Genomic DNA, 12,638 nt, shown 5'->3' with positions numbered 1-12,638 from the left:
CCGGTGGATAAACAGTAGGTGCTCACTAGTGTTTACTGGTTATTGATTAGGCCACATCCCTGTTCTACTCTTCGTCTTTGTCTTAGTCAGCTTGGGCTGCCGTAACTAAATACCACAGGCCGGCAGCGTCCAGAACAGACGTGAACTTCTCACAGTTCTGGAGGGTGGGAAGTCCAAGACCCAGGTGTCTAGTGAGCACATGCCTCCTGGCCCGCACACGGCTTTTCCTGGTTGCGCGCGTGCAGAGAGGAAGGGAGAGCTGTTCGTCTTCTCATCAGGCCACCGATCCTGTCAGGTGAGACCCCACCCTCATGACCTCATTTAACCTGAATGACTCCTGCAGTCCCCATGTCCACAGTCACACTGGGGGCGGGGGTCTCTGTGTGTGCCCTGTGGGAGGACATGACTGCAGAAGGCCTTGAGTCAGAAAACGGATGAAGTTGATCCTCATTGCTCACACATCTTGTGTCTCTGAATTCGCCTACTTACTAAAATTTAGGGGTAACCCCAGATTTTGCACAGTGGGGCATGAAACGGCCATTCCCAGCGAGGTCAACCATCACAATACCCCCGCTCTTGGTTTGGTTCTTGTGCTTTAAAAATGCATCCTAGTTAGGGTTTGAGAGCCACGTTTTCAACTTGCGGTGTTTCTGGTGTGGCTTTGGTGTCTGAAGTGGTCTCCACGCACAGTGCAAGCTCGAGGCAGCGATGAGCCTCATGGAGAGAATGTGCGCGCGTCTGAGAGGCCTCGATCAGGCCCGAGTCCTGGGCTTTCGGCCACAGGCGCGATGTCAACGAATGGCAGCATCTGTTAAAGTGTCTTGAAGCAAAACACATATCACACAAAGGATGATCGGTTTGATGGGTTTTAATATGGATTGATCGGGTGGTGAACATGTCATAACCAGAGGCCTGCAGGCACCTGCCTGCGTCTCCCCTGGGGGCACTGGCTCGCGGTTCTCGGCGGATTATAAAACGTCACCGCCATACAGATGTGAAGGATATTCGAATGTGGACTGGCCTGTATTTTGTGAACGGAACCGGCAGTTTCCCGGGACGCCGGCTGACTGTTACCAGCCCGGTGCCGAGTGCTCGCAGGAGCCCGTGAGCGCTTGTGGGAAGTCGGGCTGTTGGCATGTGAGCCGTGACAATTGTCGGACATGGTGGCTGCTCCGGAGCGATGCGGGGGGACATCGTTGAAGACGCCATGCCCCAACCAGACATCTTCCCGTGTCCTAGCGCACAGCGAGGCTCTGCTCGCCCGGCGGCCGGGGAAGGAAACTCCAGCGTCGGACATTTGCCTGCGACAGGCTTTAAAACACGGAATGGCCAGCCAGGGTAGTTCTACCTTTCTTTGGTTTGTCTGGTTTGTTTTTCCTCCCCATGGGGAATGGGCTTTTTATTTTTCATTCAGTCATTTAAACAGTCTTACTTGATTTCGGACGTGGACTGCCTCATCGCTCGCGACAAGAGTAGTCCAGACGGTCTACTTGGGGTTGGCACAGCACATGTATAAAGGAGAGACCCTCTGAATCAGTACCCGCTGAGCTGGTGGGCAGGGAAAAATCAGGGCCTCGTCCCAATGTGCTTGGCCAAACTTCTACCCCCATCAGCTATACCCATAACATGAAACTTCCATCTTAGTTATTGATGGGTTTTGCCTACTGGCCCAGCTTAGAAGTAAACAGTTCTGGCTAAAGCCCACTTTCCTACTACAGCACAGAAGATGACACGCTCCTCACTTCAAGTCCCAGCTGTACCACTTGGGTGGGCCTGAGGAGGGGCTGCCCCCTGGCTGATAGGTCGCTTTTTCAGGGCATCCTTCTAGTCCTGGTTGGTCCCGTGTTGCCTGAGGCGCTGACGCGAATGGGCCATGGGCGGGGGTACCTGGCACGCCACGTTATTACACCGTAGATTCTATTTGCATAATATCAAGTGCAGGTTTCTTTGGCAACCCTGCTAGCTTAGCCATTATTGCTCAAATTTTAATGAAAAGAAAAGTGCCATGCGTGTGGAGAAAGCCATTTTAGAGGTCGCTCCCTGTATCATTTAAACATTTGCCCCCAAACTGTTTTTGTGAGCAACCGAGTCCTTGCAAACTTCTTGCTTCCTTGGGGAAGGAAAACAAACCTGCCGGCAGACACATACCGTCCAGGCAGCCCCAGGACAGCCGGTCCAGGTGCGAGGCAAGTGGGTCCAGCGTCTGGGACCCTGGGTCATTGTCTGCAGCTGTGGATTTTCCCACTTTCAGTGGAAGAATATTCCGGCACAGGGGAAGATCCTCCTCCTCGGAGCCCGGGTCAAGCCTGGCCCCGTGTGACAGCGGACACCCAGCGGCCCCCAGCTGTGGCCATGAGACGCGTTAATTCCTGCATGAACTTCGTCCCCGGGTGTGTGTTTCTGGAGCGTGCCGGGGTGACATTCAGCCTCTACATTCATTTTTATGATAATTCCGAGTAAATTGTGGTGCAATAAACTCTTCAAGCCTGTCTTTCTTGTGAAAGCCGTGAATCAATCAGCTGTGGGCTTTTTTGGGGGCTTTTCAATGTATAGTGATCATTTAGATTTGACGTGCATTGTGAGACCTTAGCTTGCGTCCTGTCCCCGGCCTGTGATTAATCCCAGCCTCTGCTATTCTGAAGTACTGTGAGGGTGGTGGAGAAATCATTGTCCTCTTCTGCTCTGTTATTGCACAAAATAGCAGCGCAATAATTTTTTGTCAATGTTTTACTCTAAAAGCTTTCTACGTCAGTTTTGAAAAGGAAGCAATAAAGCCCATTCAATGGTATGAATAAAAATCCTTTGAGGGTTAGGGCAGAGCTTCTTTTCTTCAGCTGGTAATCAAATTGGAGCTAAAATGAAATTGAGTTTTCTTATGAAAATAGCCTTTGTTGCTGGGAAGGCTGGTAATTCATAAACAATAACCTGCTCTTTTGTGTGGATAATAATATATTCATGCTCTTTCAATAGGGTAAAAGCCAGACCTAGTGCATTATGGTACAGTAAAAATAGCTCGAACGGGCTGGCTGGAATGATCTTGAAGAAGGAACGTGGCGTTCGGCGACGTGGGCTTCCAGCATCCCTCAGAAATAGGACTTTGCCTGGTTTGTGCACCGGTGTTGGTTGTTGACGTGTTGCCGCCACACAATGTTTGGCTAATTGCGGATGGTCTCCAGCTGTGCTCATCGCTGCGGCTGCCGGAGACCCAGCCGGCTGCCACAGGACCTTCGTCATTCGCACACGCAGGTTCTCGGCGCCCACGAGGACTGGAGCGTCCCAGAGCCCTGGACCGGCCCGGCAGCTGCATGCGGGGCACGGCAGGTAGGCGGCTGGGTCCCCCCTGCAGGAGGAGGGGGCGTCCTTGGTCGAGGGGGAGAGAGGGGTGATGCGGCGGGGACACAACCACTGTGCTTTTTCTGCCGAGTGGTGGGGGGCATGCAGGGGGAGAGCGTCTGAACCGCGGTGACTTCCAGCTGGTTCGCAGGTGGAGCCCACAGCCGCTCTGCCCTGGAGCCGGCGCGGGACCCTTCTGGGGGGCGTGTGTGTGTGGCCGCTGGGACTGTCCCTTAGGACCTGGCACCTGGCTGCGGGGTGCTGCGTGACCCAGAGGCGGCACGCCCGTGTCCCCCAGTGAGATGTGTGTTTGCTGAACTTAGCTCGGGAGCCCCCCGTGTGGGAGGAACCTGCCGTCGGGGCTCAGGTGGGTCTGGAATCGCCACCCCCGGACGTGTCGCTCGCTGTTGCTACTTGGACAACAGTGACTTCTGTTCTCTCTCTCAAGTTGGTAAAAAGTTACGTTTTGGTGATTGCAAAAATGTGTGCCAGCCCCACCTTTATGTTGGATTGTGAGAACAGCCCTGGTGTTCCCAGACCCAGACCGAGGGGCCGGGGCCACGGAGATAAAGGTCCTTTTCTGGTACATTGAACACAGAGCTGTGAGAATAATGCAGCATGAAGACGCCTTGTTTACTGAGGCTGCAAACATAGAAAGAAGGTGCTTTCTGATAGATGCCCTAGCTGTTCGTTTGGGGATTGTTTTTGGTTGCGGCTTAAGTTCCATTTTCTTGGCTCTGAATATCATTCCATGGACAAGGAAAGAGAAAGAGAGAAAGAAAGAAAAGAAAGAAGGGAGAGAAAGAAGAGAGAGAGAGGTGGGGGTGGAGAGAGGAAAAACCGTTTGCCTGCTGAGAGACGTACAGGATGACATGGGCCGCGTTAGCACTGGTCAGAATAACGTCCTTCTTGCTGGATCTTGATAGTGGGGCCGCCTCGGCCCTTTTATATTCACTGGTAGTCTCACTCCGGGCTACCGTTTTTGTGAAGGTCCCACGGAATCATGTGTTGTTGTTGTTGTTTTTTCTGGCTTACGTTAAGGGCTTTTTGCAAAGCCCATCCTCGGTTCAGGGTGGAAGAATGCAGAAATGGAGTTGAAAACCCTGGTGGGCAATTTTAAAGCCAAGTGCTGAACTTTCAGAGATGCTGCGTCGGTGACCGGCTCGCCCGCCCTGGAAACGAGCCGAAAGCGACAGTGAGGGCGTTGCAGGTATGTTCATCCGCACCCAGGCAGGCAGGGATGTGTGCTGGCCAAGGCCGGAGAACAGGTATTTTGGCGTTGTTTTGGTGTTTTAACAATGAAATTGTGTGCTTAACAAAAGGACTTTTAAGGCACAGTGGAAGCTGACAGTTGTGGTAATATATGTCATTATCCAGTGAGTCTACGTGAGTGTGCCTTTTTATGCTTTACTTAACACACCTCTGTGCGTTTTCAACTCCAACAAATATTACTTCCAAGGAAGTCTTTCACAACTAGGATTCTAATTGTATATATTTTACTCAGCTGCAGTTAGTCTGTGCTTTCAATATCATGAGCACCTTAAATTCTGATCTTAAAATCCATTTCACCTTCATTTTCCGGGGGGCCGGGGGGGGGGGGGAAGCCAGGATTCTTTTGGCTTTCATTGTATACTTTGTCAGGAAAAGCCCGGGCAAGCTCCAGCTTACTTTCTCCCCCTGGCAGAGAAGCCTCTGGTGGCTTTATTCTCATGCTAAGGTTGAACCCTGTGAAAGAAAAGATTGCTAATTGCCAGAGAATCAGCTTTGGGCTTCGTGCGTAAAGGAAACGGTAAAGAAAAGTTCTGGAGTGTTTTCGCTGTGGAAGGAATGGGGCAGAAATCGACTTCATTCGTTGTGCAAACCATCGCCAGTTACCACGGCACACTTCCGACCAGAAAACTGCAATGTTCTTTAAGCAGCCGGTGGTCTTGATGAAAAGTTCTCCTTTGAATAATTCCTATCTTAACGTGGCTTTGCCTCTTCTCTGCCTGGGATGCGCATGGCCAGCCCTGGAGGAATAAAGCGTTCTGTTGGGGGTGTGTGCGGGGCAATCCCAGCAGGGCAAGCCCGGCTGGGCCGGTGTTTGGAGAGCAGAAGATGGGCACTTGGGACGCCAGTCCCGTGCCTGACTCTTCTCTCCAGTTATTTAAAAAAGATGCAAGGAAGTTGCACTTACTGCCCCCACTTTGCACGGCCCGAGGGCCTGTTCTCTGCTGCCGCAGTGAAGGAGGTCACTGACTGAGGGGTGACGGGCGGGGCGTGCGGTGCCCCACTTGTCTCACGCAGCCCTCCTCCCCCACGCAGGGCACGAGGCAGGCTTTCAGGAGTGGGGGCCTCCTACCCAAACAGCTTGCAGGCTGGACCCCAAGAACGGGCGTCGCATGGAGGGCCAGTGTCCCGCAGTGGAGAGAATGCAAAGGCGCCCTCCCCTCTCCACCGACCCCTCCCCAGCCGAGCCCTTCCATCCCCGGCGTCCTCCCCACCCAGCCCCATGATGGGCGGCCACCTCTGTTGGAAGAGGAGCTGCTCTTTTCTTTCTGAAGACGCAGGGTCTGGGGGCCGGGCGGGCAAGGGCAGACACAAGGGGCTCCCGGCCTCAGGCGTTGGCGGGGTGGGCACACAGACTAAATGGGCTGGGGAGCAGTGAGGGGCGATCCGGGCAGACGGCTCCTCCAGAGCCGACCCCTGTGCATTGTGGTGGGACCTGTCCCGCTGGGCTGCTTGAGCCGGTGCAGCTGGAGGCTGCCTATCCCGGTCCCGCAGAGGCAGGGAGGCCGGCGGCCCGTGAGCGTGGCAGGTGCAGGGCGCCAGTGTAGGGTGGCCGGAGCCCCAGGGGTGCGAGGGCTGGCCCCGTGGGACCCGCTCCTGCGGCTTCATGTCCTCTAACAGTTTGTTTAACTGTGAAATGGGACTATCAAGTGGCGGAGGGTGAGAGACAGAAAAGGGGGTGAAAATCCACAAAGGAAAACACTGAAGTGTTCCGGTGTGACTCGTCTGGTCTTACCCAGCTGCCCAACCCAAGGTGACCCAGCCTTCCCTTCAGGTGAGAAGGCAGAGGACAGGAATTTATGCCGAGGTGAATGCAAATGAAGTCGAGGGCTCTTCACTATTTCATGTTACAGGACGTCGATCCTCCCATTATGTCATTGAAACCTCTGAATCCTGATTGCCAAGTGGTCTGTGGCTGCCTCGGCCTGCCCAGCTTTTCTACAAGACAGGGAAATATATGCAGTAGGTAACAGGGATGTTTGCATATTTTCCTACTTTTTAGGGAATTGGAATGTAGATTAAAACTGTAGACCTCTTGATCAATATAACAAGGTTAGATATAAAAATTGGGTGCAAAATAGGCAGTTTTAGAAATACTAACAGCCAACGCCAACAGTTCCAAAGGACGTTAGGCAGAAAATTATCTGCCAGAAGTCGTATCCCGGTGCTCCTGGCTTTGTCTCTGTTTTCACCTGCACTACTTGGCCATGTCCCCTCTGAAACTTTGGAGGCCCGGTTCAATGCTTTTCTAGTGCCGCGTGCAAATCGCATCTCAGAGCGCAGAGCTCCAGTTCCAAGCTGGCCACGATGTTGACGACTTCCGGCGGCCACGGGCTGTTGCAGTTCAGAGCTCACGTACAGCGGGTGGCTCCTCGCACGCGCCAGAACTCGAGGAGAGCCGCGAACCTGGCCTTACGCTGCATCTTATACGTGGCGCACATTGCAGGAACCTGATGGCCAAATCTTCCTCCAAGTGTTTCTGAAAAATTGCAGGTTACTGAAACACAGACCTAAAAACACGCCATTATACATTATACCTGTTTTGCCTGTGCATTAGTGTGCATTACTAAGGCCATCTGTCAGGTGTCTGGGAGGCTTTCGCTCAAAAAGTGAAAAAAATTATTCTAGCGCTCTTCGGAAGGTATTGGTTACCTTCTCAAAATACCATTTCTTTTCTTTTTGAAAAGTTAAAATGATGTTTTAGGAGATAAATTCCTGGCCCCTGGGAGAAAGGATTTAGTAGCAGGATTTTTATCATTCTAGAAATAGTGTGTCTTTCCAACATGGAGAATATTTGTTTCTTACATCATGGTTTTGGATATCCTTTAGAAAATGTGTTTAAGGACTTACAAGGGTGCTTATTTCAGGAGACCAAGTTTGGAATTATTGCTAGAGTTAATTTTCATTCTTTTCTCAGCATTGCTTGATACCACAAGCATCTTTAATTTTAAAGAAAGTGTATGATGAAGGTACAATTTATAACATGAATCCTCATCCAGTTGGTTTTGGTTAAATAATTGTAGTTGAGTTCTGCTAGAAAACATTTTTGCTGTTATCCTTAGATTTTGAAGCAAAGATTTGAGAACATAAATTTAAAGGAAAAATAATGAACTAAAGAAAATCTAACAGTGCCCCAAAAAAACAACCCTGGGTATTAAAACAAAAATACGGTGCAGTATGTGGTGTTTCACTGCACGATTATCTCTTCCCCTTGGGTCATTGCAAACCTACAAAAATGGTTAATCACCTTTGCATAGGAATGTCTGATTTTTTTCTTCTTTTGGATCTGTCGATTATTTGAAACCACCCATTTATTTCCACTCCTGACAGTAGCTACTTCTCCTGGCCTTGAGTCCTTCTGCTGGGAATAAAGGAGTTATTTATGCTGGCTCCTGGGGTCTGTTTAAATTCTTACGTTCTCATTTTCAAGGAACACACACCCAACACACAAACAGCCAAACTCCGAAGCATGCAGGGTTGAAATCTCACCCCCGCATCTGTGGGCCCCAAGCAACAAATGGAGGCCCACATCTTGTCTTGCTATGTCATTTGCAAACCGAGCCAACAGTGTAGGTTCGGCCTCTTACCTTGACTCAAGTGCCTTCACGGTAACCCAAAGTCCTGAATGCAGAATTCCACGTTCCGGGACTCGGCACAGGAACCCGGGAGGGTCGTCAGAGCCATGCCAACCACCCCCTATTCCTGCCCCATGAACCTCAGCCATGTCTGCACCCACAGGCAGCCACCTCTGAATCCCTCTTTGGGGAGATGAGTTTGAGAAAATGTCCATGCAGGCCCAGGAAGGGGGCTTGCATCCACTCGCATGGCGGGGGGGATTCAGAAGTCCTGGCACCCCCAGTGTGGTATGGGGGTGTGATCTGACTGAGCGTGCCCCCTTGATTCCTGTCCAGCAGGACAGGCTGTGATGGGGGTCAGAGAGGGCGCTCTGTCCCTGGGCTGCAGACACGGTCATCAGTGGTCTCTGGTTGTGCAATTTTTCAGAAAATGGGTCAGATTATAGAACCCGTGGGCCGCATTTCTTCTGGGCAATGAGGTCTTAATATTATGGTGCATTTACTCAACTCTTGGCAAGTAGTGTTCTCATTAAAGGCTATTTGTCTTTAAAATGGTGTTTGTTTCATTTAGCAGACAATCGGACTTGGTTCAACCTTAACTAGATGCTGGAATTCAAGCGTTAAGGTCCCTTCCGCTAGCAGCAGGAGTAATAGACGGGTGCACAGCGGAGCCCAGCGGCCCGGGTCTCTCCTTGGCTCCGCCGCCTTCACCTCCCAGCTTGGCTTTGCGCTTTTGTGCAATCGGGAGATGCTGCGCTCGGCCTCGCAGGACTGTACCCGGGTGAGCATGTACGTGGGAAGTACTTGGATCACAGCCCCCATCAGCTCTCAGGAAATGCTAGCCATGGTTAGGGCTGTGTCTCATCGCTTCTAGCAGGAATTTCTTTTTACATTTTCATATCTCTGAAATTGGGCTATCTCTATTGTAATAGCTTAGATTTGGTGAAATGTGGTACTCAATCCAGTGGACGCCCCAACAATGAATGATGTCCTTCATCTGAAAATGTGTTGGGTCTCTGAGAAGGGAAGGGTGTCCGACTTGGTTATTGTTGGAAGTCCGTCTTCTGGAATCCGTTTCCCTGAAATGCTCAGGCAAAGAGGAACCATGGAGTTAATGCCGAGGTTTGTGATGGTCGCTCTTTAAAGCTGGGGCACGGAACAGACAGCATCTTGAGGCAGTTAGTCACATAATCATCACCAGAACATTTGGTGTTCAAAAAGACACAAATTGCTCTATTTTGAAAGGAACAAATCATTTTGTCTTACATCCTGGGCACTAGCAGACTTTACACAAAGAAGATAATTGACTTGACATCTTCCATCCTTCTCTCAGAAGGAGGTCAGCCATATTCTGATCAGGCTCAGAAGCATCATCTGTCCCACTGGTTTTGTAAGAGGCTTTGTGTCCCCACTTCCAGACACACCGACAGCCCAGGCCACGCCTCCAGGGCAGCCCTGCACGCGCCCCTCATCTGGTCGTAGGGCTCCCAGCGTCCCTGACCGACTCCCCAAGTGCTAGCCCCTTCCAAGCAGTGCTCCCAGGGCCTGTGTACTCTTCCCCTGTGTGACCAGAAATGACAGTCACACTTCACAAAGCCTGTCTGCTCCTACCCTGGGACCATCCGGAACCTGGTTCCTTCCCTGAGACGGCCAGGTTCTGTACTGACAAGGCTCCAAACAATGGTTCCTGCAGAGAATGACAAACGGATGCTCTAGTACCTGAGAAAGAGGATGATGCCACCTCATTGATACCGGGGGAGACTCTGCATGGCCTGGGACGCCGGCCAGGCTGCAGGGCCGCTCCTCACTGGGGGGCTGGGGGTCCACATGAGAGGTGGAGGTTGAGAGCACCCAGGCCTCTCGGATGTTGGGAAGGTCACCGGGGCATGGGGAGGCTGTCTACTGGTCCCCAGGTTCTCGGGGTGTGCACTCCTGTTCATGCTTACTGTACAGACCTGGGAAGCTTTTGGGGTCCCTGGGACAGGAAAGAGACCCTCAGAGGGGCATGTCCATCAGGACCGACTGAGGAGGAGCAGTCGTCTCGGCCGGGAGAAGGATCTGCACACTCTCCGACGTCCGTACATTTATTCCTGTAAACAGCTCGGTGCTGCGGCTGTTCTGACATACCGTGCAGATGAGGGGGTCCCAGCAGAACACACGGGGCGCATTCAGAAGGGGTAGGTGAGACATTTCAGGGGAAGAATTCTCTAGACAGAGGTGGGCAGGGCCGAGGGGCCTGAGGAGTGATGGAAAGCACCCCCAGCCCGGGCTGGTGGCACTGAGGACCCTCTGCCCCCCGCCCCCCCCCCCCCCCCCCCCCCCCGCAGGCCACGGCGTGGAGGGAGCTGTTTTGGAGCCAGAAACTGTGGTCTGGGGGGGGGGGTGGATGCAGCTGCTGCTAAGCCACAGCCCGGCTTAATAAGTAAGTAGCCAGACCGTTCGCTTTTCTGGAATACTCTAATTTTCTACGAATGTCTCTCACGGGCAAGAATCCGCAGAAACGAGAGAAGCAGGTGGTGGAGTGTACGGACAGTGGCTTCCCCAGGCCCAGAGTGGCGAGGCCCAGCGTGCAGATGGAGCGGCAGGCCGAGGAGACCCAGCATGGGGCTCGCTAAACACAACCCCTCAAAACAGTTCACAAAAGATGAGGTCAAATAGAATAGATTTAGGGCTTAATAAACCGTGTCTGATGGCAGCCTCGCAGGCAGAGAAAGGGCCAGGCCCTGGTTCTCTCTCTGCACCTCCGGGGACTCTGGGGGACGTGGGGGTGAATAGAAGGTGGGGGCTGGGGAGGTTCTAAGACCCCCCCATCTGGCCATTCTATCCAAGATCAAATGTAGACAGGGTCTGTCACCTGGAGCTGATGGTGTTCTGAAAGTTCCCGTCAGATCTTCTCAAATACATAATTGATTATCTCTACGGTAAAGCGTTTTTGTTCAAATAGGATTACCAATATGGCAACAAGAAGACCACGTGGGTTGGAACCCAAGTGAACAAAGTGAGATCAGTACAGTTTTGTTGGGCTTGTCTGTCTTTAAGTCGGCCACTACCTTACAGTTTCTGCGTGCTTTGAAATTGCCATTAAAACTTTTTGTTGCTCATATAAAATCTACCTTGAAATCATTAGATTTCAAAAGTTTAGTTTTCTTTATAAAAATAAACTCTCTAGAGTAAATTTAAAAATACTAGAAAATAGAAATCACCCAAAGGCAACTGTTTTTTTCACTTTATAGTTAATTTTATTTCTAGCCATTCAAATCAAGCTTATTTTGCTTTTTAAAAATTGCTTTTTAAAGAAATTTTCGGGTGAAGGATAGCGACCTAATTCTGGTGACAGGTGCACAGCTCAGCGATCCGTGAGTCACGCGCATGATGAGGTGGTCACAGCGCGGTCCCCACCTGTCCCCGGACAGGCTGTCGCCATGGTACCCACGGCATCCTGCGTGCGCACTGTTCCTCCCGGAGGGAGTGTGTCCCTCACCCGAGTCGCCCACCCGCCGCTCTGGCGGCCGCCAAATGTTCTTGGCATTTCTGAGTCTGCTTCTGTTCGAGCTGTGGTTTGTTCTGGGGCGCGCGTCTGAGGGGATCCCGGGCTCTCATCTGTTCGGGCTGGACTTGTCTCCCTTACAGGCCGCCCTCCCGGTGGTCCTTCCAGTCTTCTCTCCGCACGTCATCCACCCCGTGGCTGCGGCGTGGGGGGGGGGATGTTTGGCCCGAAATGTCTGTTTCCCCGAGGAACGTAGACACCTGCCCCTCACCCCCTCAGCGGGTGCCGGGGTGCGGGCCGCGGGCGGTGCCCCGGGCTCCGGGGTCGGGGACCCTTCCCTGCGCGGCCCCTGCTGCGGGACAACCCCGGGCGCGCGGATCGCGGGCCTCCGCTGAGCGCTCAGCGCCCTACTCCTTCGGCACCAGCCGCAGCCCCTCACCAGCGCCCGTGCGCTTGCGTCCCGTGCGCGCGCAGGGGGTAGGGGGCGTGGCCGCCCGCAGGGGCGGAGGTCACCGAGGGGTCGTGACCCCGGCTGACCCGCGGGGCCATGCCCGTCCCTGGAGGCAGCTCACCCAGGCGCAGCCTCCCGCCCGGGGGCGTTTTCCAGGACCTGGCCCCGAGAGCGAGGCGCCGCGAGCCTCTGCGGAGGGACGGCCCCGCTGAGAGCCCCGGGAGCCGCGGGCCGAGGCCGGTGAGTGGGACGCGGGCTCCACCGCGGGGCTGGGGGCGCGGCGGCGGCGCAGGGTCGGCGGGAGGGGCGGGCCATGCGTGTGCCCGGACTGTGCTCTTGGCCTGGGCCTTCACCTGCCCCGGCCTCTGCTCACCCCGGCCTCCCCCGCTCACCCCGGCCTCCCCCGTTCACCCCGGCCTCTGCTCACCCCGGCCTCTGCTCACCCCGGCCTCCCCCGTTCACCCCGGCCTCCCCCGCTCACCCCGGCCTCTGCTCACCCCGGCCTCTGCTCACCCCGGCCTCC

General features: G+C 53.4%; 1 long non-coding RNA gene across 3 annotated transcripts in view; it reads left to right on the top strand.

Annotated features, from left to right (window-relative positions):
* The first annotated feature begins 2,942 nt into the window (after positions 1 to 2,942).
* Positions 2,943 to 12,638, top strand: part of LOC116631457 — a 636,051-nt gene continuing 626,355 nt past the window's right edge. For 2 of the 3 annotated variants that reach the window (XR_004299177.1, XR_004299175.1), the window contains exon 1: positions 2,943 to 3,321. This is a non-coding gene — a long non-coding RNA (uncharacterized LOC116631457). The remainder of the gene's footprint in view (positions 3,322 to 12,638) is intronic. The other variant, XR_004299176.1, reaches the window with a different exon arrangement.

This window comes from Phoca vitulina, unplaced genomic scaffold (assembly GCF_004348235.1).
Source record: "Phoca vitulina isolate PV1807 unplaced genomic scaffold, GSC_HSeal_1.0 scaffold5, whole genome shotgun sequence".
NCBI lineage: Eukaryota > Metazoa > Chordata > Mammalia > Carnivora > Phocidae > Phoca > Phoca vitulina.
The sequence above is the reverse complement of the archived record's forward strand: the minus strand, read 5'-3'. Positions and strand labels throughout refer to the sequence as shown.